The sequence below is a fragment of the Schistocerca nitens genome, chromosome 6 (genome assembly GCF_023898315.1).
Source record: "Schistocerca nitens isolate TAMUIC-IGC-003100 chromosome 6, iqSchNite1.1, whole genome shotgun sequence".
NCBI lineage: Eukaryota > Metazoa > Arthropoda > Insecta > Orthoptera > Acrididae > Schistocerca > Schistocerca nitens.
In genome coordinates, this window is record NC_064619.1 from 756,171,183 (window position 1) to 756,186,866 (window position 15,684).

Below are 15,684 nucleotides of genomic sequence, written 5' to 3' on the forward strand. Positions count from 1 at the left end.
TAAATATAAGAGGCACAATGCCGATTTAAGAACAGGAAGACTTAGTCTTCCTACGGTCTATGTTTTGAGCGTTTCCTGTGTCTTCGGTTTTACATTCCGATGCATCTCTGCAGGTTTACTGCATCCCTTGGTCATTTCCACTGACGATGAAACACAGAAATTGCATCGGAATTAAATATAAGAGACACAATGCCGACATAAGTACTACAAAACTGAGTCTTGTTAGGGTCTATGTTTTGAGCGTTTCCTGTGTCACCACTTTTACTTTCCGATGCACCTCTGCAGGTTTACTGTATCCATTGGACCTTCACAGTGACGATGAAACACAGAAATTGCATCGGAAATAAATATTAGAGACACAATGCTGACTTAAGTACTACAAAACGGAGTCTTCTTAGGGCCTGTGTTTTGAGCGTCTCCTGTGTCACCAGTTTTACATTCCGATGCACCTCTGCAGGTTTACTGATTCCATTGGACCTTCCCACTGACGATGAAACACAGAAATTGCATCGGAATTAAATATAAGAGACACAATGCCGACTGAAGTACAAGAAAACTGAGTCTTATTAGGGTCTATGTTTTGAGCGGTTCCTGTGTCACCAGTTTTACATTCCGATGGGCCTCTGCAGGATTACTGTATCCATTAGACCTTCCCATCGGCGATGAAACACAGAAATTGCATCGGAATTAAATCTAAGAGACACAATGCTGACTTAAGTACAGGAAGACTGAGTCTTCCTACTGTCTACGACTTGAGCGTTTCCTGTGTCACCAGTTTTACATTCCGATGCACCTCTGCAGGTTTACTGTATCCATTCGACCTTCCCATTGACGATGAAACACAGAAATTGCATCGGATTTAAATATAAGAGACACAATGCCGACTTAATTACAGGTAGACTGAGTCTTCCTACTGTCTATGTTTTGAGCGTTTCCTGCGTCACCAGTTTTACATTCCGATGCACCTCTGCAGGTATATGTATCCCTTGGACCTTCACAGTAACGATGAAACACAGAAATTGCATCGGAATTAAATATAAGAGACACAATGCCGACATAAGAACAGGAAGACTGAGTCTTCCTACTGTCTATGTTTTGAGCGTTTCCTGTGTGACCAGTTTTACATTTAGATGCGCCTCTGCAGGTTTACTGTATCAATTCGACCTTCCCATTGACGATGAAACTCAGAAATAGCATCGGATTTAAATATAAGAGACACAATGCCGACTTAAGTACTGGAAGACTGAGTCTTCCTACTGTCTATTTTTTGAGCGTTTCCTGTGTCACCAGTTTTACATTCCGATACACCTCTGCAGGTTTACTGTATTCACTGGACCTTCACAGTGACGATGAAACACAGAAATTGCATGAGAATTAAATATTAGAGGCACAATGCTGACTTAAGTACTACAAAACGGAGTCTTCCTAGGGTCTGTGTTTTGAGTGTCTCCTGCGTCACCAGTTTTACATTCCGATGCACCTCTGCAGGTTTACTGTATACATTGGACCTTCCCAGTGACGATGAAACACAGAAATTACATCGGAATTAAATATAAGAGACACAATGCCGACTTAAGTACAAGAAAACTGAGTCTTCTTAGGGTCTATGTTTTGAGCGGTTCCTGTGTCACCAGTTTTACATTCCGATGGGCCTCTGCAGGTTTACTGTATCCCTTGGACCTTCCCATCGGCGATGAAACACAGAAATTGCATCGGAATTAAATCTAAGAGACACAATGCCGACTTAAGTACAGGAAGACTGAGTCTTCCTACTGTCTACGATTTGAGCGTTTCCTGTGTCACCAGTTTTACATTCCGATGCACCTCTGCAGATTTACTGTATCCATTGGACCTTCCCATTGACGATGAAACACAGAAATTGCATCGGATTTAAATATAAGAGACACAATGCCGACTTAATTACAGGAAGACTGAGTCATCCTACTGTCTACGTTTTGAGCGTTTCCCGCGTCACCAGTTTTACATTCCGATGCACCTCTGCAGATTTACTGTATCCCTTGGACCTTCACAGTAACGATGAAACACAGAAATTGCATCGGAATTAAATATAAGAGACACAATGCCGATTTAAGTAAAGGATGGATGAGTCTTCCTACTGGCTATGTTTTCAGCGTTTCCTGTGTAATCAGTTTTACATTCCGATGCACCTCTGCAGGTTTACTGTATTCCTTGGACCTTCCCATAGACGATGAAACACAGAAATTGCATCGGAATTAAATATAAGAGACACAATGCCGACATAAGTACCTGGGGACTGAGTCTTACTACTGTCTATGATTTGAGCTTTTCCTGTGTCACCAGTTTTACATTCCGATGCACCTCTGCAGGTTTACTGTATCCATTGGACCTTCACAGTGACGATGAAACACAGAAATTGCATCGGAATTAAATATAAGAGACACAATGCCGACTTAAGTACAAGAAAACTGAGTCGTCTTAGGGTCTATGTCTTTAGCGGTTCCTGTGTCACCAGTTTTACATTCCGATGGGCCTCTGCAGGTTTACTGTATCCCTTAGACCTTCCCATCGGCGATGAAACACAGAAATTGGATCGGAATTTGATCCAAGAGAAACAATGTCGACTTAAGTACAGGAAGACTGAGAGTTCCTACTGTCTACGTTTTGAGCGTTTCCTGTGTCACCAGTTATACATTCCGATGCACCTCTGCAGGTTTACTGTATCCATTGGACTTTCACAGTGTCGATGAAACACAGAAATTGCATCGGAATTAAATATAAGAGACACAATGCCGACTTAAGTACAGGAAGACTAAGTCTTCCTACTGTCTATGTTTTGAGCGTTTCCTGTAACACCAGTTTTACATTCCGATGCACCTCTGCAGGTTTACTGTATCCATTGAACCTTCAAAGTGACGATGAAACACAGAAATTGCATCGGAATTAAATATAGGAGACACAATGCCGACTTAAGCACAGGAAGACTGAGTCTTATTACTGTCTATGATTTGAGGGTTTCCTGTGTCACCAGTTTTACATTCCGATGAACCTCTGCAGGTTTATTGTATCCCTTGGACCTTCCCATTGACGATAAAACACAGAAATTGCATCGGAATTAAATATTAGAGACACAATGCCGACTTAAGTACAGGATGACTGAGTCTTCCTACTGCCTATGTTTTGAGCGTTTCCTGTGCCACCAGTTTTACATTCCGGTGCACCTCTGCAGGTTTACTGTACCCATTGGACCTTCCCATTGACGAAGAAACACCGAAATTGCATCGGACTTAAATGCAAGAGACATAACGCCGACTTAAGTACAAGAAAACTGAGTCTTCTTACGGTCTATGTTTTGAGCGTTTCCTGTGTCACCAGTTTTACATTCCGATACACCTCTGCAGGTTTACTGTATCCCTTGGACCTTCCCATTGACGATGAAACACAGATATTGCATCGGAATTAAATATAAGAGGCACAATGCCGATATAAGAACAGGAAGACTTAGTTTTCCTACGGTCTATGTTTTGAGCGTTTCCTGTGTCTTCGGTTTTACATTCCGATGCATCTCTGCAGGTTTACTGCATCCCTTGGTCATTTCCATTGACGATGAAACACAGAAATTGCATCGGAATTAAATATAAGAGACACAATGCCGACATAAGTACTACAAAACTGAGTCTTGTTAGGGTCTATGTTTTGAGCGTTTCCTGTGTCACCACTTTTACTTTCCGATGCACCTCTGCAGGTTTACTGTATCCATTGGACCATCACAGTGACGATGAAACACAGAAATTGCATCGGAAATAAATATTAGAGACACAATGCTGACTTATGTACTACAAAACGGAGTCTTCTTAGGGCCTGTGTTTTGAGCGTCTCCTGTGTCACCAGTTTTACATTCCGATGCACCTCTGCAGGTTTACTGATTCCATTGGACCTTCCCACTGACGATGAAACACAGAAATTGCATCGGAATTAAATATAAGAGACACAATGCCGACTGAAGTACAAGAAAACTGAGTCTTATTAGGGTCTATGTTTTGAGCGGTTCCTGTGTCACCAGTTTTACATTCCGATGGGCCTCTGCAGGATTACTGTATCCATTAGACCTTCCCATCGGCGATGAAACACAGAAATTGCATCGGAATTAAATCTAAGAGACACAATGCTGACTTAAGTACAGGAAGACTGAGTCTTCCTACTGTCTACGACTTGAGCGTTTCCTGTGTCACCAGTTTTACATTCCGATGCACCTCTGCAGGTTTACTGTATCCATTGGACCTTCCCATTGACGATGAAACACAGAAATTGCATCGGATTTAAATATAAGAGACACAATGCCGACTTAATTACAGGTAGACTGAGTCTTCCTACTGTCTATGTTTTGAGCGTTTCCTGCGTCACCAGTTTTACATTCCGATGCACCTCTGCAGGTATATGTATCCCTTGGACCTTCACAGTAACGATGAAACACAGAAATTGCATCGGAATTAAATATAAGAGACACAATGCCGACATAAGAACAGGAAGACTGAGTCTTCCTACTGTCTATGTTTTGAGCGTTTCCTGTGTGACCAGTTTTACATTTAGATGCGCCTCTGCAGGTTTACTGTATCAATTCGACCTTCCCATTGACGATGAAACTCAGAAATTGCATCGGATTTAAATATAAGAGACACAATGCCGACTTAAGTACTGTAAGACTGAGTCTTCCTACTGTCTATTTTTTGAGCGTTTCCTGTGTCACCAGTTTTACATTCCGATACACCTCTGCAGGTTTACTGTATTCACTGGACCTTCACAGTGACGATGAAACACAGAAATTGCATGAGAATTAAATATTAGAGGCACAATGCTGACTTAAGTACTACAAAACGGAGTCTTCCTAGGGTCTGTGTTTTGAGTGTCTCCTGCGTCACCAGTTTTACATTCCGATGCACCTCTGCAGGTTTACTGTATCCCTTGGACCTTCCCATCGGCGATGAAACACAGAAATTGCATCGGAATTAAATCTAAGAGACACAATGCCGACTTAAGTACAGGAAGACTGAGTCTTCCTACTGTCTACGATTTGTACGTTTCCTTTGTCACCAGTTTTACATTCCGATGCACCTCTGCAGATTTACTGTATCCATTGGACCTTCCCATTGACGATGAAACACAGAAATTGCATCGGATTTAAATATAAGAGACACAATGCCGACTTAATTACAGGAAGACTGAGTCATCCTACTGTCTACGTTTTGAGCGTTTCCCGCGTCACCAGTTTTACATTCCGATGCACCTCTGCAGATTTACTGTATCCCTTGGACCTTCACAGTAACGATGAAACACAGAAATTGCATCGGAATTAAACATAAGAGACACAATGCCGATTTAAGTAAAGGAAGGATGAGTCTTCCTACTGGCTATGTTTTCAGCGTTTCCTGTGTAATCAGTTTTACATTCCGATGCACCTCTGCAGGTTTACTGTATTCCTTGGACCTTCCCATAGACGATGAAACACAGAAATTGCATCGGAATTAAATATAAGAGACACAATGCCGACATAAGTACCTGGAGACTGAGTCTTACTACTGTCTATGATTTGAGCTTTTCCTGTGTCACCAGTTTTACATTCCGATGCACCTCTGCAGGTTTACTGTATCCATTGGACCTTCACAGTGACGATGAAACACAGAAATTGCATCGGAATTAAATTTTAGAGACACAATGCCGACTTAAGTACTTAAAAGCGGAGACTTCTTAGGGTCTATGTTTTGAGCGTTTCCTGTGTCACCAGTTTTACATTCCGATGGGCCTCTGCAGGTTTACTGTGTCCCTTGATCCTTCCCATTGACGATGAAACACAGAAATTGCATCGGATTTAAATATAAGAGACACAATGCCAACATAATTACAGGAAGACTGAGTCTTCCTACTGTCTATGTTTTGAGCGTTTCCTGCGTCACCAGTTTTACATTCCGATGCACCTCTGCAGGTTTACTGTATCCCTTTGACCTTCACAGTAACGATGAAACACAGAAATTGCATCGGAATTAAATATAAGAGACACAATGTCGTCTTAAGTACAGGAAGACTGAGTCTTCCAACTGTCTATGTTTTGACCGTTTCCTTTGTGATCAGTTTTACATTCCGATGCACCTCTGCAGGTTTACTGTATCCCTTGGTCCTTTCCATTGACGATGAAACACAGAAATTGCATCGGAATTAAATATAAGAGACACAATGCCGGCTTAAGGACAGGAAGACTGAGCCTTCCTACTGTCTATGTTTTTTAGCGTTTCCTGTGTCACCAGTTTTACATTCCGATGCACCTCTGCAGGTTTACTGTATCCCTTGGTCCTTTCCATTGACGATGAAACACAGAAATTGCATCGGAATTAAATATAAGAGACACAATGCCGACTTAAGTACAGGAAGACTGAGTATTCCTACTGTCTACGTTTTGAGCGTTTCACGTGTCACCAGTTTTACATTCCGATGCAACTCTGCAGGTTTATTGTATCCATTGGACCTTCACAGTGACGATGAAACACAGAAATTACATCGGAATTAAATATTAGAGACACAATGCCGACTTAAGTACTACAAAACGGAGTCTTCTAACGTCTGTGTTTTGAGCGTCTCCTGTGTCACCAGTTTTCAATTCCGATGCACCTCTGCAGGTTTACTGAATCCCTTGGTCCTTTCCATTGACGATGAAACACAGAAATTGCATCGGAATTAAATATAAGAGACACAATGCCGACTTAAGTACAGGGAGACTGAGTCTTCCTAATGTCTATATTTTGAGCGTTTCCTGTGTACCAGTTTTACATTCCGATGCACCTCTGCACCTCTGCAGGTTTACTGAATCCCTTGGTCCTTTCCATTGACGATGAAACACAGAAATTGCATCGGAATTAAATATAAGAGACACAATGCCGACTTAAGTACAGGGAGACTGAGTCTTCCTAATGTCTATATTTTGAGCGTTTCCTGTGTACCAGTTTTACATTCCGATGCACCTCTGCAGGTTTACTGTATCCCTTGGTCCTTTCCAGTGACGATGAAACACAGAAATTGCATCGGAATTAAATATAAGAGACTTAAGTACAAGAAAACTTAGTCTTCTTAGGGTCTATGTTTTGAGCGTGCCTGTGTCACCAGGTTTACATCCCGATGGGCCTCTGCAGGTTTACTGTATCCCTTTGACCTTCACAGTAACGATGAAACACAGAAATTGCATCGGAATTAAATATAAGAGACACAATGTCGACTTAAGTACAGGAAGACTGAGTCTTCCAACTGTCTATATTTTGACCGTTTCCTTTGTCATCAGTTTTACATTCCGATGCACCTCTGCAGGTTCACTGTATCCCTTGGTCCTTTCCATTGACGATGAAACACAGAAATTGCATCGGAATTAAATATAAGAAACACAATGCCGACTTAAGTACAGGAAGACTGAGTCTTCTTACTGTCTATGTTTTGAGCGTTTCCTGTGTCACCAGTTTTACATTCCGATGCACCTCTGCAGGTCTACTGTATCCATTCGACCTTCACAGTGACGATGAAACACAGAAATTGCATCGGATTGTAATATAAGAGACATAATGCCGACTTAAGTACAGGATGGCTGGGTCTTCCTACTGTCTATGTTTTGAGCGTTTCCTGTGTCACCAGTTTTACATTCCGATGCACCTCTGCAGGTTTACGGTATCCATTCAGGCTTCACAGTGACGATGAAACACAGACGTTGCATCGGAATTAAATATAAGAGACACAATGCCGACTTAAGGACAGGAAGACTGAGCCTTCCTACTGTCTATGTTTTTTAGCGTTTCCTGTGTCACCAGTTTTACGTTCCGATGCACCTCTGCAGGTTTACTGTATCCCTTGGTCCTTTCCATTGACGATGAAACACAGAAATTGCATCGGAATTAAATATAAGAGACACAATGCCGACGTAAGTACAGGAAGACTGAGTATTCCTATTGTCTACGTTTTGAGCGTTTCACGTGTCACCAGTTTTACATTCCGATGCAACTCTGCAGGTTTATTGTATCCATTGGACCTTCACAGTGACGATGAAACACAGAAATTGCATCGGAATTAAATATTAGAGACACAATGCCGACTTAAGTACTACAAAACGGAGTCTTCTAACGTCTGTGTTTTGAGCGTCTCCTGTGTCACCAGTTTTACATTCCGATGCACCTCTGCAGGTTTACTGAATCCCTTGGTCCTTTCCATTGACGATGAAACACAGAAATTGCATCGGAATTAAATATAAGAGACACAATGCCGACTTAAGTACAGGAAGACTGAGTCTTCCTAATGTCTATATTTTGAGCGTTTCCTGTGTACCAGTTTTACATTCCGATGCACCTCCGCAGGTTTACTGCATCCCTTGGTCCTTTCCAGTGACGATGAAACACAGAAATTGCATCGGAATTAAATATAAGAGACTTAAGTACAAGAAAACTTAGTCTTCTTAGGGTCTATGTTTTGAGCGTTTCCTGTGTCACCAGGTTTGCATCCCGATGGGCCTCTGCAGGTTTACTGTATCCCTTGGACCTTCCCATCGACGATGAAACACAGAAATTGAATCTGAATTAAATATAAGAGACAAAATGCCGACTTAAGTACAGGAAGACTGAGTCTTCCTCCTCTCTATGTTTTGAGCGTTTCCTGTGTCACCAGTATTACATTCCGATGCACCTCTGCAGGTTTACTGTATTGCTTGGACCTTCCCATTGACGATGAAGCACAGAAATTGCATCGGAATTAAATATAAGAGACACAATGCGACATAACTACAGGAAGACTGAGTCTTCCTACTGTCTAATTTTTGAGCGTTTCATGTGTCACCAGTTTTACATTCCGATGCACCTCTGCAGGTTTACTGTGTCCATTCGACCTTCCCATTGACGATGAAACACAGAAAGTGCATCGGATTTAAATATAAGAGACACAATGCCGACTTAAGTACAAGGAGACTGAGTCTTCCCACTGTCTATGTTTTGAACGTTTCCTATGTTACCAGTTTTACGTTCCGATGCACCTCTGCAGGTTTACTGTATCCATTCGACATTCCCATTAACGATGAAACACAGCAATTGCATCGGATTTAAATATAAGAGACACAATGCGACATAAGTACAGGAAGACTGAGTCTTCCTACTGTCTATGTATTGAGCGTTTCCTGTATCACCAGTTTTACATTCCGATGCACCTCTGCAGTATTACTGTGTCCATTCGACCTTCCCATTGACAATGAAACACAGAAAGTGCATCGGATTTAAATATAAGAGACACAATACCGACTTAAGTACAGGAAGACTGAGTCTTCCTACTGTCTATGTTTTGAGCGTTTCCTGTGTTACCAGTTTTACATTCCGATGCACCTCTGCAGGTTTACTGTATCCATTCGATATTCCCATTGACGATGAAACACAGAAATTGAATCGGATTTAAATATAAGAGACACAATGCGACATAACTACAGGAAGACTGAGTCTTCCTACTGTCTATGCTTTGAGCGTTTCCTGTGTCACCAGTTTTACATTCCGATGCACATCAACAGGTTAACTGTATACATTGTACCTTCCCAGTGACGATGAAACACAGAAATCGCATCGGAATTAAATATAAGAGACACAATGCCGACTTAAGTACAGGAAGACTGAGTCTTCCTACTGTCTACGTTTTGAGCGTTTATTGTGTCACCAGTTTTACATTCCGATGCACCTCTGCAGCTTTACTGTATCCATTGACCTTCCCATTGACGATGAAACACAGAAATTGCATCGGATTTAAATATAAGTGACACAATGCCGACTTAATTACAGGAAGACTGAGTCTTCCTACTGTCTATGTTTTCAGCGTTTCCTGTGTCATCAGTTTTACATTCCGATGCACCTCTGCAGGATTACTGTATTCCTTGGACCTTCCCATTGGCGATGAAACACAGAAATTGCATCGCAATTAAATATAAGAGACACAATGCGACATAACTACAGGAAGACTGAGTCTTCCTACTGTCTATGTTTGAGCGTTTCCTGTGTCACCAGTTTTACATTCCGATGCACCTCTGCAGGTTTACTGTGTCCATTCGACCTTCCCATTGACGATGAAACACAGAAAGTGCATCGGATTTAAATATAAGAGACACAATGCCGACTTAAGTACAGGAAGACTGAGTCTTCCTACTGTCTATGTTTTGAGCGTTTCCTGTGTCACCAGTTCTACATTCCGATGGGCCTCTACAGGTTTACTGTATCCATTCGACATTCCCATTGACGATGAAACACAGAAATTGAATCGGATTTAAATATAAGAGGCACAATGCCGACTTAAGTACAGGAAGACTGAGTCTTCCTACTGTCTATGTTTTGAGCGTTTCCTGCGTCAACAGTTTTACATTCCGATGCACCTCTGCAGGTTTACTGTATCCCCTGGATCTTCACAGTAACGATGAAACACAGAAATTGCAACGGAATTAAATATAAGAGACACAATGCCAATTTAAGTACAGGAAGGCTGAGTCTTCCTACTGTCTATGTTTTCAGCGTTTCCTGTTTAATCAGTTTTACATTCCGATGCACCTCTACAGGTTTACTGTATTCCTTGGACCTTCCCATTGACGATGAAACACAGAAAGTGCATCGGATTTAAATATAAGAGACACAATGCCGACTTAAGTACAGGAAGACTGAGTCTTCCCACTATCTATGTTTTGAGCGTTGCCTGTGTTACCAGTTTTACATTCCGATGCATCTCTGCAGGATTACTCTATCCATTCGACATTCCCATTGATGATGAAACACAGAAATTGCATCGGATTTAAATATAAGAGACACAATGCGACATAAGTACAGGAAGACTGAGTCTTCCTACTGTCTATGTTTTGAGCGTTTCCTGTGTCACCAGTTTTACATTCCGATGCACCTCTGTAGTTTTACTGTGTCCATTCGACCTTCCCATTGACGATGAAACACAGAAAGTGCATTGGATTTAAATATAAGAGACACAATGCCGACTTAAGTACAGGAAGACCGAGTCTTCCTACTGTCTATGTTTTGAGCGTTTCCTGTGTTACCAGTTTTACATTCCGATGCACCTCTGCAGGTTTACTGTATCCCTTGGACCTTCACAGTAACGATGAAACACAGATATCGCATCGGAATTAAATATAAGAGACACAATGCCGATTTAAGTACAGGAAGGCTGTTTCTTCCTATTGTCTATGTTTTCAGCGTTTCCTGTGTCATCAGTTTTACATTCCGATGCACCTCTGCAGGATTACTGTATTCCTTGGACCTTCCCATTGACAATGGAACACAGAAATTGCATCGCAATTAAATATAAGAGACACAATGCGACATAAGTACAGGAAGACTGAGTCTTCCTACTGTCTATGTTTTGTGCGTTTCCTGTATCACCAGTTTTACATTCCGATGCACCTCTGCAGTATTACAGTGTCCATTCGACCTTCCCATTGACGATGAAACACAGAAAGTGCATCGGATTTAAATATAAGAGACACAATACCGACTTAAGTACAGGAAGACTGAGTCTTCCTACTGTCTATGTTTTGAGCGTTTCCTGTGTTACCAGTTTTACATTCCGATGCACCTCTCAGGTTTACTGTATCCATTCGATATTCCCATTGACGATGAAACACAGAAATTGAATCGGATTTAAATATAAGAGACACAATGCGACATAACTACAGGAAGACTGAGCCTTCCTACTGTCTATGCTTTGAGCGTTTCCTGTGTCACCAGTTTTACATTCCGATGCACATCAACAGGTTAACTGTATACATAGTACCTTCCCAGTGACGATGAAACACAGAAATCGCATCGGAATTAAATATAAGAGACACAATGATGACTTAAGTACAAGAAAACTGAGTCTTCTTAGGGTCTATATTTTGAGCGTTTCCTGTGTCACCAGTTTTACATTCCGATGGGCCTCTGCTGGTTTACTGTATCCCTTGGACCTTATCATCAACGATGAAACACAGAAATTGCATCGGAATTAAATATAAGAGACACAATGCCGACTTAAGTAGAGGAAGATTGAGTCTTCCTACTGTCTACGTTTTGAGCGTTTATTGTGTCACCAGTTTTACATTCCAATGCACCTCTGCAGCTTTACTGTATCCATTGACCATCCCATTGACGATGAAACACAGAAATTGCATCGGATTTAAATATAAGTGACACAATGCCGACTTAATTACAGGAAGACTGAGTCTTTCTACTGTCTATGTTTTCAGCGTTTCCTGTGTCATCAGTTTTACATTCCGATACACCTCTGCAGGATTACTGTATTCCTTGGACCTTCCCATTGACGATGAAACACAGAAATTGCATCGCAATTAAATATAAGAGACACAATGCGACATAACTACAGGAAGAATGAGTCTTCCTACTGTCTATGTTTGAGCGTTTCCTGTGTCACCAGTTTTACATTCCGATGCACCTCTGCAGGTTTACTGTGTCCATTCGACCTTCCCATTGACGATGAAACACAGAAAGTGCATCGGATTTAAATATAAGAGACACAATGCCGACTTAAGTACAGGAAGACTGAGTCTTCCTACTGTCTATGTTTTGAGCGTTTCCTGTGTCACCAGTTTTACATTCCGATGGGCCTCTACAGGTTTACTGTATCCATTCGACATTCCCATTGACGATGAAACACAGAAATTGAATCGGATTTAAATATAAGAGACACAATGCGACATAACTACAGGAAGACTGAGTCTTCCTACTGTCTATGCTTTGAGCGTTTCCTGTGTCACCAGTTTTACATTCCGATGCACATCAACAGGTTAACTGTACACATTGTACCATCCCAGTGACGATGAAACACAGAAATCGCATCGGAATTAAATATTAGTGACACAATGCCGACTTAAGTACAAGAAAACTGAGTCTTCTTAGGGTCTATATTTTGAGCGTTTCCTGTGTCACCAGTTTTACATTCCGATGGGCCTCTGCAGGTTTATTGTATCCCTTGGACCTTCACAGTAACGATGAAACACAGAAATCGCATCGGAATTAAATATAAGTGACACAATGCCGACTTAAGTACAAGAAAACTGAGTCTTCTTAGGGTCTATATTTTGAGCGTTTCCTGTGTCACCAGTTTTACATTCCGATGGGCCTCTGCAGGTTTATTGTATCCCTTGGACCTTCACAGTAACGATGAAACACAGAAATCGCATCGGAATTAAATATAAGAGACACAATGCCGATTTAAGTACAGGAAGGCTGTTTCTTCCTATTGTCTATGTTTTCAGCGTTTCCTGTGTCATCAGTTTTACATTCCGATGCACCTCTGCAGGATTACTGTATTCCTTGGACCTTCCCATTGACGATGGAACACAGAAATTGCATCGCAATTAAATATAAGAGACACAATGCCGACATAAGTACAGGAAGACTGAATCTTCCTACTTTCTATGTTTTGAGCGTTTCCTGTGTCACCAGTTTTACATTCCGATGCACCTCTGCAGGTTTACTGTGTCCATTCGACCTTCCCATTGACGATGAAACACAGAAAGTGCATCGGATTTAAATATCAGAGACACAATGCCGACTTAAGTACAGGAAGACTGAGTCTTCCTACTGTCTATGTTTTGAGCGTTTCCTGTATCACCAGTTTTACATTCCGATGCACCTCTGCAGTATTACTGTGTCCATTCGACCTTCCCATTGACGATGAAACACAGAAAGTGCATCGGATTTAAATATAAGAGACACTATACCGACTTAAGTACAGGAAGACTGAGTCTTCCTACTGTCTATGTTTTGAGCGTTTCCTGTGTTACCAGTTTTACATTCCGATGCACCTCTGCAGGTTTACTGTATCCATTCGATATTCCCATTGACGATGAAACACAGAAATTGAATCGGATTTAAATATAAGAGACACAATGCGACATAACTACAGGAAGACTGAGTCTTCCTACTGTCTATGCTTTGAGCGTTTCCTGTGTCACCAGTTTTACATTCCGATGCACATCAACATTTTAACTGTATACATTGTACCTTCCCAGTGACGATGAAACACAGAAATCGCATCGGAATTAAGTATAAGAGACACAATGCCGACATAAGTACAAGAAAACTGAGTCTTCTTAGGGTCTATATTTTGAGCGTTTCCTGTGTCACCAGTTTTACATTCCGATGGGCCTCTGCTGGTTTACTGTATCCCTTGGACCTTCCCATCGACGATGAAACACAGAAATTGCATCGGAATTAAATATAAGAGACACAATGCCGACTTAAGTACAGGAAGACTGAGTCTTCCTACTGTCTATGTTTTGAGCGTTTCCTGCGTCAACAGTTTTACATTCCGATGCACCTCTGAAGGTTTACTGTATCCCTTGGATCTTCACAGTAACGATGAAACACAGAAATTGCAACGGAATTAAATATAAGAGACACAATGCCAATTTAAGTACAGGAAGGCTGAGTCTTCCTACTGTCTATGTTTTCAGCGTTTCCTGTTTAATCAGTTTTACATTCCGATGCACCTCTGCAGGTTTACTGTATTCCTTGGACCTTCCCATTGACGATGAAACACAGAAATTGCATCGGAATTAAATATAAGAGACACAATGCGACATAACTACAGGAAGACTGAGTCTTCCTACTGTCTATGTTTTGAGCGTTTCATGTGTCACCAGTTTTACATTCCGATGCACCTCTGCAGGTTTACTGTGTCCATTCGACCTTCCCATTGACGATGAAACACAGAAAGTGCATCGTATTTAAATATAAGAGGCACAATGCCGACTTAAGTACAGGAAGACTGAGTCTTCCCACTATCTATGTTTTGAGCGTTTCCTGTGTTACCAGTTTTACATTCCGATACATCTCTGCAGGATTACTGTATCCATTCGACATTCCCATTGATGATGAAACACAGAAATTGCATCGGATTTAAATATAAGGGACACAATGCGACATAAGTACAGGAAGACTGAGTCTTCCTACTGTCTATGTTTTGAGCGTTTCCTGTGTCACCAGTTTTACATTCCGATGCACCTCTGTAGATTTACTGTGTCCATTCGCCCTTCCCATTGACGATGAAACACAGAAAGTGCATTGGATTTAAATATAAGAGACACAATGCCGACTTAAGTACAGGAAGACCGAGTCTTCCTACTGTCTATGTTTTGAGCGTTTCCTGTATTACCAGTTTTACATTCCGATGCACCTCTGCAGGTTTACTGTATCCCTTGGACCTTCACAGTAACGATGAAACACAGAAATCGCATCGGAATTAAATATAAAAGACACAATGCCGATTTAAGTACAGGAAGGCTGTTTCTTCCTATTGTCTATGTTTTCAGCGTTTCCTGTGTCATCAGTTTTACATTCCGATGCACCTCTGCAGGATTACTGTATTCCTTGGACCTTCCCATTGACGATGGAACACAGAAATTGCATCGCAATTAAATATAAGAGACACAATGCCGACATAAGTACAGGAAGACTGAATCTTCCTACTGTCTATGTTTTGAGCGTTTCCTGTGTCACCAGTTTTACATTCCGATGCACCTCTGCAGGTTTACTGTGTCCATTCGACCTTCCCATTGACGATGAAACACAGAAAGTGCATCGGATTTAAATATAAGAGACACAATGCCGACTTAAGTACAGGAAGACTGAGTCTTCCTACTGTCTATGTTTTGAG